Source organism: Dendrobates tinctorius, unplaced genomic scaffold (genome assembly GCF_039654945.1).
Source record: "Dendrobates tinctorius isolate UK_male_01 unplaced genomic scaffold, ASM3965494v1 ptg000005l, whole genome shotgun sequence".
NCBI classification, from domain to species: Eukaryota; Metazoa; Chordata; class Amphibia; order Anura; family Dendrobatidae; genus Dendrobates; species Dendrobates tinctorius.
Window position 1 is genome coordinate 31553927 of NW_027361673.1, and position 20152 is coordinate 31574078.

Consider the following 20152-nt stretch of genomic DNA (forward strand, 5'->3'; position numbering starts at 1 on the left):
GGGATAGTACGTCTAGGGCGATCAGCTGCGCTCACGGGGGGAGCGCAGCTGATGGCGGCCAGGTGTCAGCTGATTATCACAGCTGACACCCAGCACTATGTGTCAGGGGCGGTCACGGACACGATCGCGGTGTACCGGGGATTAAAGGGAAGCATCGGCAGGGAGGGGGCTCCCTTCGTGCTTCCCTGAGCCCCCCACAGCAGCGCAATGTGCAGCGCTGCTGCGGGGGTCTCCTTCCCTGCTGGTCTCTGGATCCAAGATGGCGACGGGGACCTTCGGGGGCCTGCAGGGAGCTGGCTTCCTCAGTGCCTGCAAAGCGCAGGCATGAGGAAGTCTGTTTCTATGCCTGTGACAGATCGCTGATCTGTCACAGTGATCTGTGATGTGACAGATCAGCGATCTGTCACATGACAGTTATGTCCCCCCTGGGACAATGTAATAAAGTTAAAAAAAAAGTGTAAAAATAATTTTTAAAAAATCGCTAAATAAATTTAAAAAAAAATATTCCCTAATAAATTCATTTTTTGGAAATAAAAAAAAAAACAATAAAAGTGCACATATTTGGTATCGCCGTGTCTGTAACGACCCGCCCTATAAAACTGTCCCATTAGTTAACCCCTTTAACGAACCCCTTAAAAAATAAAAATAAAAAACAAAGCAAAATATAATGATTTATTATCATGCCGCCGAACAAAAAGTGCAATAACGCGCAATCAAAAAGATGCATATAAATATCCATGGTACCGCTGAAAACATCATCTTATCCCGCAAAAAAATAGCCACAATACAGCACCATCAGTGAAAAAATAAAAAAGTTATAGCTCGCAGAATAAAGCGATGCAAAAATAATTATTATTTTATATAAAATTGTTTTCATTGCAAAAAAGCGCCAAAACATAAAAAAACGACATAAATGAGGTATCGCTGTAACCACACTGACCCAAAGAATAAAACTGCCTTATCAATTTTACTGCACGCGGCACGGTGTAAACGCACCCCCCAAAAGAAATTTTTGAAATGCTGGTTTTTGTTCATTCTGCGTCCCAAAAATCAGAATAAAAAGCGATCAAAAAATGTCACGTGCCTGAAAATGGTACCAATAAAAACGTCAACTCGTCCTGCAAAAAATAAGACCTCACATGACTCTGTGGGTCAAAATACGGAAAAATTATAGGTCTCAAAATGTGGTGATGCAAAAACTATTTTTACAATAAAAAGCGTCTTTTAGCGTGCGACAGCTGCCAAAAATAAAAACCCGTCATAAATAGTAAATCAAACCCTCCGTTATCACCCCCTTAGTTAGGGAAAAATAATAAAATAAAAAAAAAATTTATTTATTTCCATTTTCCCATTAGGGCTAGGGTTAGGGGTAGGGTTAGGGCGAGGGCCAGGGTTAGGGTTAGGGCTAGGGTTAGGGCTAGGGGTGTGTTGGGGTTAGGGTTGGAGTTAGAATTGGGGGGTTTCCACTGTTTAGGCACATCAGGTGCTCTCCAAACGCAACATGGCAGCTGATCTCAATTCCAGCCAATTCTGCGTTTAAAAAGTCAAATGGTGCTCCTTCCCTTGCAAGCTCTGCCATGCGCCCAAACAGTGGTTTACCCCCACATATGGGGTATCAGCCTACTCAGGACAAATTGCAAAACAACTTTTGGGGTCCAATTTCTCCTGTTACCCTTAGGAAAATAAAAAATTGGGGGGGCAAAAATATCATTTTTGTGGAAAAAAATATGATTTTTTTATTTTCACGCCCAGGCGTTATAAACTTCTGTGAAGCACTGGGGGGTTCAAAGTGCTCACCACACATCTAGATAAGTTCCTTAGGGGATCTAGTTTCCAAAATGGGGTCACTTGTTGGGGTTTCCACTGTTTAGGTACATCAGGAGCTCTCCAAAGGCAACATGACACCAGCAGACCATTCCATCAAAGTCTGCATTCCAAACGTCACTACTTCCCTTCCGAGCCCCGACGTGTGCCCATACAGTAGTTTTCTCCCACATATGGGATATCAGGGTACTCAGGAAAAATTGGACAACAACTTTTGGGGTTCAATTTCTCCTGTTACACTTGGGAAAATAAAAAAATTGGGGACTGAAAGATCATGTTTGTGGAAAAAATATGATTTTTTTATTTTCACGCCCGGGCGTTATAAGCTTCTATGAAGCACTGGGGGGTTCAAAGTGCTCACCACACATCTAGGTAAGTTCCGTAGGGGATCTAGTTTCCAAAATGGGGTCACTTGTGGGGGGTTTCCACTGTTTAGGTACATTAGGAGCTCTCCAAAGGTAACATGACACCAGCAGACCATTCTATCAAAGTCTGCATTCCAAAACATCACTACTTTCCTTCCGAGCCCCGACGTGTGCCCATACAGTAATTTTCTCCCACATATGGGGTATCAGGGTATGCAGGACAAATTGGACAACAACTTTTGGGCTCCAATTTTTCCTGTTACCCTTGGGAAAATAAAATAATTGGGGACTAAAAGATCATGTTTGTGGAAAAAATATGATTTTTTTTATTTTCATGCCTGGGCGTTATAAGCTTCTATGAAGCACTGGGGGGTTCAAAGTGCTCACCCCACACATCTAGATAAGTTCCTTAGGGGATCTAGTTTCCAAAATGATGTCAATTATGGGGGGTTTCCACTGTTTAGGCACATCAGGGGCTTTCCAAATGTGGCATGGCGTCCAATCCCAATTCCAGCCAAAAAAGTCAAATGGCGCTGCTTCGCTTCCGAGCTCTGCCATGTGCCCAAATAGTTGTTTACCCCCACATATGGGGTATCAGCGTACTCAGGACAAATTGCACAATAACTTTTGGGGTCCTGTTACCCTTGGAAAAATAAAAATTGAGGGTGAAAAGGTCATTTTTGTGGAAAAAAATAATTTTTTAATTGTACGGCTGTACGTTATAAACTTCTGTGAAGCCCTTGTGAGTTCAAAGTTCTCACCACATATCTAGATAAGTTCCTTGGGGGGTCTAGTTTCCAAAATGGGGTCACTTGTGGGGGTTTTATACTGTTTAGGTACATCAGGGGCTCTTCAAACGTGACATGGCATCTGATCTGAATTCCAGCCAATTTTGCATTGAAAAAGTCAAACGGCGCTCCTTCCCTTCTTAGCTCTGCCATGCGCCAAAACAGTGGTTCCCTCCCACATATCAAGTATCAGCATACTCAGGACAAATTGCACAATAACTTTTGCAGCCTAGTTTCTCCTGTTACCCTTGGTAAAATAAAAAAAATTGGACCTGAAGTAGTTTTTTTGTGAAAAAAAGTTAAATGTTTATTTTTTTTAAACATTCAAAAAATTCCTGTGAAGCACCTGAAGGGTTAATAAACTTCTTGAATGTGGTTTTTAGCACCTTGAGGGGTGCAGTTTTTAGAATGGTGTCACTTTTGGGTATTTTCTATTATATAGACCCCTCAGAGTGACTTCAAATGTGATGTGGTCCGTAAAAATAAAATGGTGTTGCAAAAATGAGAAATCGCTGGTTAACTTTTAACCCTTGTAACTTCCTAACAAAAAAAAAATTTTGGTTCCAAAATTGTGCTGATGTAAAGTAAATATGTGGGAAATGTTACTTATTAAGTTTTTTGTGTGCTGTATCTCTGTGATTTAAGAGCATAAAAATACTGTTGACCACCATCTCTTACTCTCTAGGCTCCAGTCACTAGGCATTAAGGACACTGCACTCTCCTGGTTCTCTTCTTATCTCTCTGACCGCTCCTTCAGTGTTTTGTTCTCTGGCTCCACGTCATCTCCTCTTCCTCTTGCTGTCGGGGTACCTCAGGGCTCAGTCCTTGGCCCCCTTCTTTTCTCTCTCTACACGGCCCCAATTGGACAGACCATCAGCAGATTTGGCTATCAGTACCATCTTTATGCTGATGACACACAACTATATACGTCTTCCCCCGACCTCACCCCCACTGTACTACAGAACGCCAGTGACTGTCTGTCTGCAGTCTCAAATATCATGTCCTCTCTCTATCTGAAACTCAACCTCTCTAAAACTGAACTACTTCTGCTCCCGCTGTCTACTAACCTCGCTAAATCTGACATTTCCCTCTCCGTGGGTAGTACCACAATAACACCCCGGCAGCAGGCGCGCTGTCTGAGTGTTATGTTTGACACCAATCTCTCCTTCACATCCCATATACAATCTCTTGCCCGCTCTTGCCACTTACACCTAAAGAACATCTCTAGAATCCGCCCTTTTCTCACCATGGAAACAACAAAAACCCTCACTGTTGCATTGATCCACTCCCGCCTGGATTACTGCAACGCTCCATTAATTGGCCTCCCCGTCACTCGACTATCCCCTCTCCAGTCCATACTTAACCCCTTCATGACCTTTGACGCCACGTAGGCGTCATGAAAAGTCGTGACAATACGACCCATGACGCCTATGTGGCGTCATGAATTGATTGCCCCCCTGCGGGTCGGGTGACCGGGGTCACTGAAAGGTCACCCGACCCGCACACAAAGGACCCTTCAGAGTTAACACCTGGGGGTGTGGCTTAGCCCCCACGTGCCTACGATCGCTCTGATTGGCTGTTAAAAGTGAAACTGCCAATCAGAGCGATTGTAATATTTCACCAATGAAAATTGGTGAAATATTACAATCCAGCCATGGCCGATGCTGAAATAGCATCGGACATGGCTGGACACCGATACCTGACCCCCCCCACACCGACTGACGGCACCGATCGGCTGCCGCCACCGTCTGACGGCACCGATCGGCAGACGCCGTCATAATCTGCCCCCCCTCCAGCCCTCCGATCATCCCCTCTCACACTCCGATCACCCCCTCTCACCCTCCTTTGTGCCTCCGATCTCCCGCTATCCGTCCCGGTGTCCCGCCGTCCAGCGTCATGGGCGCCGCCATCTTAGAAGATGGCGGGTGCATGCGCAGTGCGCCGAATCGAATCTGCAATGCTGCAGATTCATTCATTTATTTTGATCACTATAATAAACTTTCATAGTGATCAAAATAAAAAAAAAGTAAATCACCGCCCCCCTTATCACCCCCATAGGTGGTGATAATAAACAAATAATAAAAAAAGCAAAATTTTTTTTTTTTATTTTTCCATTAGGGTTAGGGCTAGGGTTAGGGTTAGGGTTAGGGCTAGGGCTAGGGTTAGGGCTAGGGTTAGGGCTAGGGTTGGAATTAGGGTTAGGGTTAGAAATAGGGTTAGGGTTGGACTAAGGGTTAGGGTTGGACTAAGGGTTAGGGTTGAACTAAGGGTTGGAATTAGGGTTAGGGTTGTAATTGGGATTAGGGTTGGGTTGGGGTTGGGATTACGGTTAGGCTTGTGCTTAGGGTTAGAGTTGGGATTTCGTTAGGGGCGTGTTGGGATTAGTGTTGTGGTTAGGGTTATGATTAGGGTTGGGATTAGGGTTAGGGGTGTGTTGGGGTTAGGGTTGGAGATAGAATTCAGGGGTTTCCACTGTTTAGGCACATCACGGGGTCTCCAAACGCGACATGGAGCCACCATTTATTCCAGCCAATTTTGCGTTCAAAAAGTCAAATGGTGCTCCCTCCATTTCGAGCCCCGACATGTGCCCAAACAGTGGTGTACCCCCACTTATGGGGTATCAGGGTACTCAGGAAAAATTGCACAACAACTTTGGGGGTCTAATTTCTCCTGTTACCCTTGGGAAAATAAAAACATGGGGGCTAAAATAATTATTTTTGTGGAAAAAAAATGATTTTTTATTTTCATGTTTCTGCGTTATAAACTTCTGTGAAGCACTTGGGGGTTCAACGTGCTCACCACACATCTAGATAAGTTCCTTGGGGGGTCTAGTTTTCAAAATGGGGTCACTTGTGGGGGGTTTCCACTGTTTAGGTACATCAGGGGCTCTGCAAACATGACGCCCACAGACCATTCCATCAAGTCGGCATTTCAAAACGTCACTACTTCCATTCCGAGCCCCAACGTGTCCCTGAACAGTGCCCCCCCCCACATATGGGGTACCAGTGTACTCAGGACAAACTGGACAACAACTTTTGGGGTCCAATTTATCCTGTTACCCTTATGAAAATAAAAAATAGTGGGCTAAAATTAATTTTTTGAGGAAAAAAAAATAATTTTTTATTTCCACAGCTCTGCGTTATAAACTTCTGTGAAGCACTTGGGGGTTCAAAGTGCACACCTCACATCTAGATTAGTTCCTTGGGTGATCTAGTTTCCAAAATGGGGTCATTTGTGGGGGGTTTGCAGTGTTTATGTACATCAGGGGCTCTGCAAACGTAACATGACGCCCACAGACCATTCCATCAAGTCTTCATTTCAAAGCATCACTACTTCCCTTCCGAGCCCCAACGTGTGCCCAAACAGTGGTCCCCCCCAGGTATGGGGTACCAGCGTACTCAGGACACACTGGACAACAACCTCTGGGGTCCAAAATATCCTGTTACCCTTGTGAAAATAAAAAAATAGTGGACTAAAAATCATTTTTTGAGGAAAAAAAAATGATTTTTAATTTTCACTGCTCTGCGTTATAAACTTCTGTGAAGCACTTGGGGGTTTAAAGTGCTCACCACTAGAGTTGAGCGAAACGGGTCGAACAATTTCAAAAGTCGCCGACTTTTGGCAAAGTCGGGTTTCATGAAACGAAACCCGACCCTAGGATGAGGTCGGCCATGAGGTCGGCGACTTACTCGCCAAAGTCGCATTTCAAAAGTTTGTTTTGCGCTCTTTTTCAGCCAATCAGGATCCACGGACACTGTGGGCAACGTGATGACATAGGCAGGGGTCACCACCATCTTTCAGAAGGGCATGCAAGTGATTGGCTTGCTTTGGTGGGTGTCACAGGGGGTATAAAAGCGTGCACGCCGACCGCCATCTTACTTCTGCCGATCTCAGTATAGGGAAAGGTTGCTGATTCTGTAGGGAGAGCATTAGGCAGGGAAGAAGACAAAAAAACTGCTTCTGCTGCTAGCGATTTGGCCTGCACAACACACCAGTCACTGTGTGTGGAGTGCAAGGGGAGGCTATATAGTGGTGTATCAGTGGTGTTGGTTGTTGGGCTGCCTTCTAAGGCTTCCTGACATTCCTGCATTGCTGTTTACCCACTGCTCCGCAAACTGCTTTTTTAAAAGAAATCCAATCTCCCTTATCCTCTAGTCACTTTTGTCACAGCTGTGCCATCGAGCCTGTGACATAGCGCTCAGATATCAGTGGGCCTCACACAATCCAAAAGTGTCCAGTGTCCAAAAGTGTGTGCAGAGATTCAAAATCTCCCTTATCCTCTAGTCACTTTGGTCACAGCTGTGCCATCGAGCCTGTCACATAGCGCTCAGATATTCATTGGGCCTCACACAATCCAAAAGTGTCCAGTGTCCAAAAGTGTGTGCAGAGATTCAAAATCTCCCTTATCCTCTAGTCACTTTGGTCACAGCTGTGCCATCGAGCCTGTCACATAGCGCTCAGATATTCATTGGGCCTCACACAATCCAAAAGTGTCCAGTGTCCAAAAGTGTGTGCAGAGATTCAAAATCTCCCTTATCCTCTAGTCACTTTGGTCACAGCTGTGCCATCGAGCCTGTGACATAGCGCTCAGATATCAGTGGGCCTCACACAATCCAAAAGTGTCCAGTGTCCAAAAGTGTGTGCAGAGATTCAAAATCTCCCTTATCCTCTAGTCACTTTGGTCACAGCTGTGCCATCGAGCCTGTGACATAGCGCTCAGATATCAGTGGGCCTCACACAATCCAAAAGTGTCCAGTGTCCAAAAGTGTGTGCAGAGATTCAAAATCTCCCTTATCCTCTAGTCACTTTGGTCACAGCTGTGCCATCGAGCCTGTCACATAGCGCTCAGATATTCATTGGGCCTCACACAATCCAAAAGTGTCCAGTGTCCAAAAGTGTGTGCAGAGATTCAAAATCTCCCTTATCCTCTAGTCACTTTGGTCACAGCTGTGCCATCGAGCCTGTGACATAGCGCTCAGATATTCATTGGGCCTCACACAATCCAAAAGTGTCCAGTGTCCAAAAGTGTGTGCAGAGATTCAAAATCTCCCTTATCCTCTAGTCACTTTGGTCACAGCTGTGCCATCGAGCCTGTGACATAGCGCTCAGATATCAGTGGGCCTCACACAATCCAAAAGTGTCCAGTGTCCAAAAGTGTGTGCAGAGATTCAAAATCTCCCTTATCCTCTAGTCACTTTGGTCACAGCTGTGCCATCGAGCCTGTGACATAGCGCTCAGATATCAGTGGGCCTCACACAATCCAAAAGTGTCCAGTGTCCAAAAGTGTGTGCAGAGATTCAAAATCTCCCTTATCCTCTAGTCACTTTGGTCACAGCTGTGCCATCGAGCCTGTCACATAGCGCTCAAATATTCATTGGGCCTCACACAATCCAAAAGTGTCCAGTGTCCAAAAGTGTGTGCAGAGATTCAAAATCTCCCTTATCCTCTAGTCACTTTGGTCACAGCTGTGCCATCGAGCCTGTCACATAGCGCTCAGATATCAGTGGGCCTCACACAATCCAAAAGTGTCCAGTGTCCAAAAGTGTGTGCAGAGATTCAAAATCTCCCTTATCCTCTAGTCACTTTGGTCACAGCTGTGCCATCAAGCCTGTCACATAGCGCTCAGATATTCATTGGGCCTCACACAATCCAAAAGTGTCCAGTGTCCAAAAGTGTGTGCAGAGATTCAAAATCTCCCTTATCCTCTAGTCACTTTGGTCACAGCTGTGCCATCGAGCCTGTCACATAGCGCTCAGATATCAGTGGGCCGCACACAATCCAAAAGTGTCCAGTGTCCAAAAGTGTGTGCAGAGATTCAAAATCTCCCTTATCCTCTAGTCACTTTGGTCACAGCTGTGCCATCGAGCCTGTCACATAGCGCTCAGATATTCATTGGGCCTCACACAATCCAAAAGTGTCCAGTGTCCAAAAGTGTGTGCAGAGATTCAAAATCTCCCTTATCCTCTAGTCACTTTGGTCACAGCTGTGCCATCGAGCCTGTGACATAGCGCTCAGATATCAGTGGACCTCACACAATCCAAAAGTGTCCAGTGTCCAAAAGTGTGTGCAGAGATTCAAAATCTCCCTTATCCTATAGTCACTTTGGTCACAGCTGTGCCATCGAGCCTGTCACATAGCGCTCAGATATCAGTGGGCCTCACACAATCCAAAAGTGTCCAGTGTCCAAAAGTGTGTGCAGAGATTCAAAATCTCCCTTATCCTCTAGTCACTTTGGTCACAGCTGTGCCATCGAGCCTGTGACATAGCACTCAGATATCAGTGGGCCTCACACAATCCAAAAGTGTCCAGTGTCCAAAAGTGTGTGCAGAGATTCAAAATCTCCCTTATCCTCTAGTCACTTTGGTCACAGCTGTGCCATCGAGCCTGTCACATAGCACTCAGATATCAGTGGGCCTCACACAATCCAAAAGTGTCCAGTGTCCAAAAGTGTGTGCAGAGATTCAAAATCTCCCTTATCCTCTAGTCACTTTGGTCACAGCTGTGCCATCGAGCCTGTCACATAGCGCTCAGATATCAGTGGGCCTCACACAATCCAAAAGTGTCCAGTGTCCAAAAGTGTGTGCAGAGATTCAAAATCTCCCTTATCCTCTAGTCACTTTGGTCACAGCTGTGCCATCGAGCCTGTCACATAGCGCTCAGATATCAGTGGGCCGCACACAATCCAAAAGTGTCCAGTGTCCAAAAGTGTGTGCAGAGATTCAAAATCTCCCTTATCCTCTAGTCACTTTGGTCACAGCTGTGCCATCGAGCCTGTGACATAGCGCTCAGATATTCATTGGGCCTCACACAATCCAAAAGTGTCCAGTGTCCAAAAGTGTGTGCAGAGATTCAAAATCTCCCTTATCCTCTAGTCACTTTGGTCACAGCTGTGCCATCGAGCCTGTGACATAGCGCTCAGATATCAGTGGGCCTCACACAATCCAAAAGTGTCCAGTGTCCAAAAGTGTGTGCAGAGATTCAAAATCTCCCTTATCCTATAGTCACTTTGGTCACAGCTGTGCCATCGAGCCTGTGACATAGCGCTCAGATATCAGTGGGCCTCACACAATCCAAAAGTGTCCAGTGTCCAAAAGTGTGTGCAGAGATTCAAAATCTCCCTTATCCTCTAGTCACTTTGGTCACAGCTGTGCCATCGAGCCTGTGACATAGCACTCAGATATCAGTGGGCCTCACACAATCCAAAAGTGTCCAGTGTCCAAAAGTGTGTGCAGAGATTCAAAATCTCCCTTATCCTCTAGTCACTTTGGTCACAGCTGTGCCATCGAGCCTGTCACATAGCGCTCAGATATCAGTGGGCCTCACACAATCCAAAAGTGTCCAGTGTCCAAAAGTGTGTGCAGAGATTCAAAATCTCCCTTATCCTCTAGTCACTTTGGTCACAGCTGTGCCATCGAGCCTGTCACATAGCGCTCAGATATCAGTGGGCCTCACACAATCCAAAAGTGTCCAGTGTCCAAAAGTGTGTGCAGAGATTCAAAATCTCCCTTATCCTCTAGTCACTTTGGTCACAGCTGTGCCATCGAGCCTGTGACATAGCGCTCAGATATCAGTGGGCCTCACACAATCCAAAAGTGTCCAGTGTCCAAAAGTGTGTGCAGAGATTCAAAATCTCCCTTATCCACTAGTCACTTTGGTCACAGCTGTGCCATCGAGCCTGTCACATAGCGCTCAAATATTCATTGGGCCTCACACAATCCAAAAGTGTCCAGTGTCCAAAAGTGTGTGCAGAGATTCAAAATCTCCCTTATCCTCTAGTAACTTTGGTCACAGCTGTGCCATCGAGCCTGTCACATAGCGCTCAGATATCAGTGGGCCTCACACAATCCAAAAGTGTCCAGTGTCCAAAAGTGTGTGCAGAGATTCAAAATCTCCCTTATCCTCTAGTCACTTTGGTCACAGCTGTGCCATCGAGCCTGTCACATAGCGCTCAGATATTCATTGGGCCTCACACAATCCAAAAGTGTCCAGTGTCCAAAAGTGTGTGCAGAGATTCAAAATCTCCCTTATCCTCTAGTCACTTTGGTCACAGCTGTGCCATCGAGCCTGTCACATAGCGCTCAGATATCAATGGGCCGCACACAATCCAAAAGTGTCCAGTGTCCAAAAGTGTGTGCAGAGATTCAAAATCTCCCTTATCCTCTAGTCACTTTGGTCACAGCTGTGCCATCGAGCCTGTCACATAGCGCTCAGATATTCATTGGGCCTCACACAATCCAAAAGTGTCCAGTGTCCAAAAGTGTGTGCAGAGATTCAAAATCTCCCTTTTCCTCTAGTCACTTTGGTCACAGCTGTGCCATCGAGCCTGTCACATAGCGCTCAGATATTCATTGGGCCTCACACAATCCAAAAGTTTCCAGTGTCCAAAAGTGTGTGCAGAGATTCAAAATCTCCCTTATCCTCTAGTCACTTTGGTCACAGCTGTGCCATCGAGCCTGTGACATAGCGCTCAGATATCAGTGGGCCTCACACAATCCAAAAGTGTCCAGTGTCCAAAAGTGTGTGCAGAGATTCAAAATCTCCCTTATCCTCTAGTCACTTTGGTCACAGCTGTGCCATCGAGCCTGTCACATAGCGCTCAGATATCAGTGGGCCTCACACAATCCAAAAGTGTCCAGTGTCCAAAAGTGTGTGCAGAGATTCAAAATCTCCCTTATCCTCTAGTCACTTTGGTCACAGCTGTGCCATCGAGCCTGTGACATAGCGCTCAGATATCAGTGGGCCTCACACAATCCAAAAGTGTCCAGTGTCCAAAAGTGTGTGCAGAGATTCAAAATCTCCCTTATCCTCTAGTCACTTTGGTCACAGCTGTGCCATCGAGCCTGTCACATAGCGCTCAGATATCAGTGGGCCTCACACAATCCAAAAGTGTCCAGTGTCCACAAGTGTCTGCAGAAATTCAAAATCTCCCCTGTCCTATAGACACCTTGTACCTTGTTTTACATTACTATATAGTTTGTTGGATTTTGTCTACATTTCTACCAAAAATGAGGAAGGCTGGTGGAAGAGGCCGTGGAATTGGGCGGGGGTTGGCAGCTGGTAATGATGGTGTTGGTGGTGGATCTGATGGTAGTGGCAAGAGCAAAATAGGACCGAATGCAGGAGGTGTTGAGCCTGCGTCATCGTCTGGCTACATAAGGCCTCGAACGCTTAGTTTTCTAGGAGTTCGCAAACCGCTTTTAAAGCCAGAGCATCAGGAAAAAGTTTTGTCTTACATTGCTGACTCAGCCTCCAGCTCTATCGCCTCCTCTTCTTCAGTTGTAAAAAGTAAAAGCACTGAGTCGTCATTGGAGGCTCATGTTCATGAACCACACCTTTCCTTGTGTCCTTCACCCCAACCAAGGATGACGCAGGCCATACTACTGATTACTCCATGGAGCTGTTTTCACATACCATGCCTGGATTATCAAGTGAAATGGTGAATTACCCAGGCCAAGATTAATCTGACATGGAGTGCACTGATGCACAGCCGCTGATGGATGATTCTGCTGGTACATTCACTCAGAGCACTACATTGTCCTCGCAGTGTACAGAGCCAGATTCTGACCCTGATGAGACTCAGGTGCCCCTTCCCGCACACTATACCACCATACACGGTGACACAGAGGAAGGTGCACATGACATAGAAGAGGAGGTGATGGATGACCCAGTTGTTGACCCAGATTGGCATCCATTGGGGGAAGAGGGTGCTGCTTCCAATAGCTCAGATGAGGAGCATCCACAGCAGACATCGACATCGCAACAGCTGTTATCTGGCAGGCCCGTAGCACTCCAAAGACAGGTTCCAAACATCAAAAGAGTTGCTGGACAGCTTGTCCAGAGGGTCAAAAGATCACAGCGTGCTAGGCCGCAAAATGTCTGCCAAAGTAGGAAGAGTGCAGTGTGGCACTTTTTTGAACAAAATCCTCATGATCAGGCCAAGGTTATCTGTAAGAAGTGCGCAAAGACCTTTAGCCGAGGGAAAAATCTGAAAAATTTGAATACCAGTTGCATGCTTAGACATTTAACCAGCATGCACTTGCAAGCGTGGACACAACACCAAACCTCAAGTGCCACATGTGCAACTGATCACAACGAAGGTAGTCAGCAACGCTACATTGTTTCCCCCATTGTAAGCCCACCGGTTAGCACAGCAGCAAATGTTGAGGTGTCGTTGCAAGGCCACAGCAGTCAGGGAATCCCACTGTTATATCAACGAAAGACTGATTCTAGGCCATCAGAAAGAACACCAACTCCATCACCATCATCAACCCTCTCTCAGTCCGCCATGTCCACCGCTACTTCCACCATATGCAGCTCTCAAGTCCAGCTCACCCTCCCAGACACTATGAGTAGGTCAAGAAAGTACTCAGTCTCTCATCCGCGTACACTGGGTTTGAACGCCCACATTGCCAAACTAATCTCGTTTGAGATGATGCCCTTTCGGTTGGTGGAAAGCACAGCTTTCCGCGAACTCATGGCCTATGCAGTACCACGCTATGACCTACCCAGTCGCCACTTCTTCTCTCGCAAAGCCATCCCAGCCCTCCACCATCATGTGAAAGACCGCATTGTCCATGCACTCAAGCAGTCAGTGAGCGGATAGGTGCACCTCACAATTGATGCATGGTCCAGTCGGCATGGCCAGGGCCGTTACGTGTCCATCACTGCGCACTGGGTTAATGTGGTGGATGCAGGGTCCACAGGGGACAGCGGTGGTGGGACAGTGCTGCCTAGCCCACGGTATAGGAAACAGTTGGCTGTAGGCGTTCGACCCTCCTCCTTCTCCTCCTCCAGAAGCGAAAGCTCGTCCACATAGCACAGTCGTACGAGCACTCCATCTGCAGCTGCCACTGTTGCACACGATGTGTCCCCCTATCGAGCAGCTAGTGGAAAGCGTCAGCAGGCTGTGTTGCAGATGATGTGTTTGGGCGACAGACACACCGCCGAGGTGCTGGCCGAGTACTTGAAGCGACAAACTGAGTCATGGCTGGGCAGTGTACATCTTGAGGCAGGCAAGGTAGTTAGTGATAACGGCCGTAATTTTGTGGCAGCCATAGCCCTTTCAAAACTCAGCCACATACCTTGCTTGGCTCACACCTTGAACCTGGTGGTGCAGTGCTTCCTCAAAAATTATCCGGAGTTAACAGCCCTGCTCCAGAAGGTGCGAAGACTGTGCGCGCACATCCGCCGGTCGTATGCAGAAGCTGCAGCGATTGCTCCACCTTCCCAACCACCGCCTCATTATCGACATTGCAACAAGGTGGAACTCCACCCTGCACATGGTGGAGCGGCTGTGCGAGCAGAGGCAGGCCATAATGCATTTGTGGGAGGATACACGGCCAGGCACTTTGAGAGCAGACATGGAGTTGACAGGTGTTCAGTGGTCGAAGCTGAAAGACCTCTGTAAAGTCCTTCAGTGTTATGAGGAATGCACACGGCTGGTAAGCGCAGACGACGCCATCCTAAGCATGAGCATCCCACTTATGCGTCTGCTCATGCAAACTTTGACGCACCTTAAGGAGCAGGCGTCTGCAGCCAATGTTGATGAGGAGGAAGAGGAGGAGGGAATCCTTGATGACATTCAGCCATTGTCTGCTCAGGGCCCTCTCCTGGACGAGGTGGAGGAAGAAGAGGAGGAGGAGGATGATGATGGGGATGATTACTTAGGGGAGGAGGATGCATCTCGTGGGGCAAGTGAAAATGTTGGCGTGGCAAGGTCTGGTACAGGGTTTGTGCGTGACTGGAGGGATGTGGATTTGCCAGAAAGTGCTCCTCCACCCAGCACTCGCAGTGCATCATTGACACCGGGAACATTGGCCCACATGTCAGATTATGCCTTGCAGATCCTAAAAAGGGACCCCCGCATTGCCAAAATGATGAACGATGACGACTACTGGTTGGCCAGCATCCTGGATCCACGCTATATAGGCAAATTACAAAACATCATGCCACAGGAGAACCTTGACCTAATATTGGCTAATAAACAAGCAACTCTGGTAAATCGGTTGCTTGAGGCATTCCCAGCACACAGCAGCGGTGATGGTTCTCACACGAGCCGTACGGGCCGGGGGCAGCTTGGCAGAGGTGATCGTGGTGCACACAGCAGAAGTGGCATTGGAGACAGGGGTTTCATGACAATGTTGTGGACTGATTTTTCAAATACCGCTCACACAACTGGTAATACTGCATCGATGGAAAGTGACAGGAGACAGCAGTTGTCAACTATGGTTACAAACTACTTTTCCTCCCATATCGATGTTCTCCCACACAGGTCATTCCCTTTTGACTATTGGGCCGCTAAACTGGACACCTGGCCTGAATTGGCCCAATATGCCTTACAGGAGCTCGCTTGCCCAGCTGCAAGTGTGCTATCGGAAAGAGTCTTCAGTTCAGCTGGATCAATCCTGACAGAAAAAAGGACCCGTCTGTCAACCCAAAATGTGGATGATCTAACCTTCATTAAAATGAACCATGCATGGGTTTCCAAGGATTTTGTCCCACCTTCCCCTGATGACACATAGGGTGACAGAAAAATGGCTTGCTTTGGTCCACCTCTTCCTGGGACTTCACCTATTTCGCCTTTTGCATCAGCTGAATGTCCAACATCAACATATGCCACTTTCTAAAACTTCCTAACTGTGCTGCCTCCCCCCCCATGGCCGGGGTCACCACCTAGCGCACGACACCGTGCGAGTGCCGTTGCCCTGGACAGGTGGGTAGGCCGACTCTTGGGCGCGGGCAGTGGCACAGGGTCCCTCATAGTGCAATCAAGTGTCTCTGACGGTGGTGGTGCACACCCGCCGTCAGACACACCGCTGTACTATGAGGGGCCCAGTGCCAGTACCGACGCCCACGAGTGGGCCCCCCTTGCTTTGGCAGGGCCCCAGCATTTGAAATCTTTACCTCTCCCTGCTCCTCCGCTGTGTAATCTGGGCCGTCAAATCCATACTGTGCCTGACACCGTCTGAGCCTGCCTCCTGATGTATAGACATATATTTTGAATGTGTACGCTATCCATACATGTTATCTGGGGATACGGTACCCTTTCTAACCTTTGTGCAATCACGTGCAATCCATACTGGGCCTAACACCGTCTGAGCCTGCCTCCTGAGACATATATTTTGAATGTGTACGCTATCCATACATGTTATCTGGGGATACGGTACCCTTTCTAACCTTTGTGCAATCACGTGCAATCCATACTGGGCCTAACACCGTCTGAGCCTGCCTCCTGAGACATATATTTTGAATGTGTACGCTATCCATACATGTTATCCGGGGATACGGTACCCTTTCTCACCTTTGTGCAATCACGTGTAATCCATACTGGGCGTGAGAACGGCTGGCGAGCTGTTAAGCAAGCTACAGCACCTGTGGTTTGCACACGTAAGTTTTTCATTTTTTCAGGAATGACGGTTAGGCCTAATTCCGGAACTGCGGTTGACCTGCACTTACTGGGAAATCATTGTTCGCGGGTAATAATTGTAATCAGTGATCCCCATCACTAACATTGTTCAGCGGGTTATCTGCACCTGTAAGCGACAAACGCTGGCCTTTTCAGTGTAGCGCACATGCAGCCACGGACATGTAAGGGCATGACACACCAGTTATTGGCCAATCTCATGTGCCAGAGCCTCACGTGTCCCTCTAGTAAGCCGGACTCGGACCGCGGGGCATGACGGAGTCTCGTTCGTTAACGGAATTAAGCTTGCAATGTGTGCATCTGTTCTGTAGCTGGCATGGTTGAGGTTTCCCAGGTGGAGTCGAATTTAACCGTAGGCTCCACTCCTGGTGGTGCCCTTCTGGACATTCCTTTAAGGTTCAGCTTTGCAACCATACTGCCCACGTATAACAAACACTTTGCCTTCATGAACGCTGTTTGGAGGGTCATGACTCGTGGGAATAACGCCGCTCAATCAGTTAACCTGCTAGAGAGATCCTTCGTTGCTCCCAAGCATGACATCACACTCCCTAGGAAGAAGGTAATGCCACTGTGGCGACCGTACTCCTGGGGGCGACACAAGTGCACTGATGCCCAGCCACTGCTCGATGAATCTGCTGGTACATTGACCCAGACCACTACATTCCCCTCGCACGCTACCCGGCCTGAATCTGACCCTGATGAAACTCAGGTTACCCTTCCCATATACAGTTCCATCTTACACGGTGACAAAGAGGAAGCTGCAGATGAAAGTGCAGGTTCGGCCCACCCGCCATCAGACACACCACCGTACTATCAGGGGCCCTGTGCCAGTGCCGTCGCCAACGAGTGGGCCCCCCCTGCTTGCCCAGGATCACAGTACTTGCAAAGTTGAAATACTGTGCAGTGAGATGGAAGATGGGATGACGAGGAGTCTAGACTAGTACAGGGATTCCCTAGCGAGGAGACTTATTTGATTGTTTTCAATGTTGGGACAGCAATTTTTGGGGAGCACTATACTCTAGAGAATGATAGATGGGGCCCACCATACACTGGAACATTCCAAAGGTGGACATCAGACACTGGAGCAGCATTTACAGGGCCCATTATACACTAGAGCATTAGAAATGGGGCCGATTATGTTTGGAGCATTATTTGGGCCCATAAGACAGTGGAGCTTCATCCATGGGGACCAACATATACTGTAGCATTATGTGGAGCTCATCATATACTGTTTCAAACATTATATGGGACCAATGATTCTGTATGGAGAAATAGATGGGCCTCGTCATGAGATGTAAAAAGTGAGGTATTTTTCATTGTACTATACCGCTATTTATCTGCCGTATCGGAGCATGATGAGTTGTGGTATGTGTTAAAGGGGCGCTCTTTCGCCCAGGGCACATGAAAACCTGCAGCCAGCCCTCCCCCCCACAACTTTAGCCAAATAACCCCCATTTTTCAGTGCGTAACTTGTATTATGAAGTTAATTAAGGTTGACAAGCTTAAGTAAGAAGAATTGATGCTTTTGGCATTCAAATGGGCACTGTAGGTGTGTTTCCTGTCCTCCTCTCACTGCCGACTTTTATTCCCCATTGACTTACATTGGGTTTCGTGTTTCGGGACGACCCCGACTTTTCCCTATAATCGGACGATCTTGCTCGACCCGACTTTTGGAAAAGTCGGGTTTCACGAAATGAAACGCGACCCTAAAAAACCAAAAGTCGCTCAACTCTACTCACCACACATCTAGATAAGTTCCTTTGAGGGTCTAGTTTCCAAAATGGGGTCACTTGTGGGGGAGCTCCAATGTTTAGGCACCCAGGGGCTCTCCAAATGCGACATGGTGTCCGCTAACGATTGGAGCTAATTTTCCAATCAAAAAGTCACATGGCACTCCTTCCCTTCCGGGCCCTGCCGTGCGCCCAAACAGTGGTTTATGACCACATATGAGGTATCAATGTACTCAGCAGAAATTGCCCAACAAATTTTAGGATCCATTTTATCCTGTTACCCATGTGAAAATGAAAAAACTGATGCTAAAAGAAAATTTTGGTTGGAAAAATTAAAATGTCCATTTTTTCATTCCATGTTGCTTTAGTTCCTGTGAAGCACCTGAAGGGTTAATAATCTTCTTGAATGTAGTTTTGAGTAGCTTGAGGGGTGCAGTTTTTAGAATGGTGTCACTTTTGGGTATTTTCTGCTATATAGACCCCTCAAAGTGACTTCAAATGTGAGGTGGTCCCTAAAAAAAATGGTTTTGTAAATTTTGTTGTAAAAATGAGAAATTGCTGGTCAACTTTTAACCCTTATAACTTCCTAACGAAAAAAAATGTTGTTTCCAAAATTGTGCTAGTTAAAGTAAACATGTGGGAAATGTTATTTATTAACTATTTTGTGTCACATAACTCTCTGGTTTAACAGAATAAAAATTCAAAATTTGAAAATTGCTAAATTTTCAAAATTTTCACCAAATTTCCATTTTTTTCACAAATAAACGCAAAAATTATCGACCTAAATTTACCACTAACATGAAGCCCAATATGTCACGAAAAAACAATCTCGGAATCGCTAGGATGCGTTGAAGCGTTCCTGAGTTATTACCTCATAAAGGGACATTGGTCAGAATTGCAAAAAATGGCCAGGTCGTTAAGGTCAAAATAGGCTGGGTCATGAAGGGGTTAATGCAGCGGCCAGGATCGTCCATCTGGCTAATCGGTACTCGGACGCATCCGCTCTTCGCCAGTCCTTACATTGGCTACCCATTGATTATAGGATCCAATTCAAAGTACTTGTTCTCACCCACAAAGCTCTCCACAGTGTGGCACCCCCTTACATCTCTTCCCTCATTTCTGTCTATCGGCCTAGCCGATCGCTGCGCTCTGCAAACGACTTTCGACTAACCTCTGCTCTAATCCGTACCTCCCACTCCCGACTATAAGACTTCTCCTGTGCTGCTCCTATCCTCTGGAATGCTCTACCCCAAGAAATCAGGACTATCCACAATTTGCATAGTTTTAGGCGCTCCCTCAAAACACACTTGTTCAGAGAGGCCTATCACGTTCACTAATCAAAGTCATTCTATGTGTAAGTGTGCGTGTGTAGCCCATTCACTATCTCCATCCATCCTTCACTCCCTCAAGATGACTGGACCTTCATTGTAAATACACAATTGTAAATACACACCAGTACTTTGTATCTCCCTCATCTCATTGAAGATTGTAAGCTCTCATGAGCAGGGTCGTCTTATTTCGTCTTATTTTGCTTTAATTATTGTATTGTTAATGTTGTTACTTATGACTTGTGTTTTGAAACTGTTAAACTGTAAGGCACTGGGGAATATGTTGGCGCTATATAAATAAAGATTATTATTATTATAAAAATTCAAATTTGGAAAATTGCAAAATTTTCAAAATTTTCATTTTTTTCACAAATAAACGCAAGATATTTGAATGAAATTTTACCACTAACATGAAGTACAATTTGTCACGAGAAAACAATGTCAGAATCACCAGGATCCATTTAAGCGTTTCAGAGTTATTACCTCATAAAGGGACAGTGGTCAGAATTGTAAAAATTGGCCCAGTCATGAAAGTGCAAACCACCCTTGGGGGTAAAGGGGTTAAAGTAGAAAGAAAACATTTTCCAATGTCAAAGGTGTATAGAGCCTTTTTGCATTTTTCGAAACAGTCTTTTTAAAAGGGGTTGTCTAAGGCTACTTTCACATTAGTGTTTTTTTGCGCAGTGCATCTTGT

At 46.5% G+C, this 20152-nt stretch overlaps 1 protein-coding gene across 1 annotated transcript in view; it reads left to right on the top strand.

Moving 5' to 3' along the window:
* The window catches only part of LOC141084511 (collagen alpha-4(VI) chain-like), a 376083-nt gene that overhangs the window by 328370 nt on the left and 27561 nt on the right, over nt 1-20152 (top strand). The gene's annotated exons all lie outside the window — the stretch shown is intronic.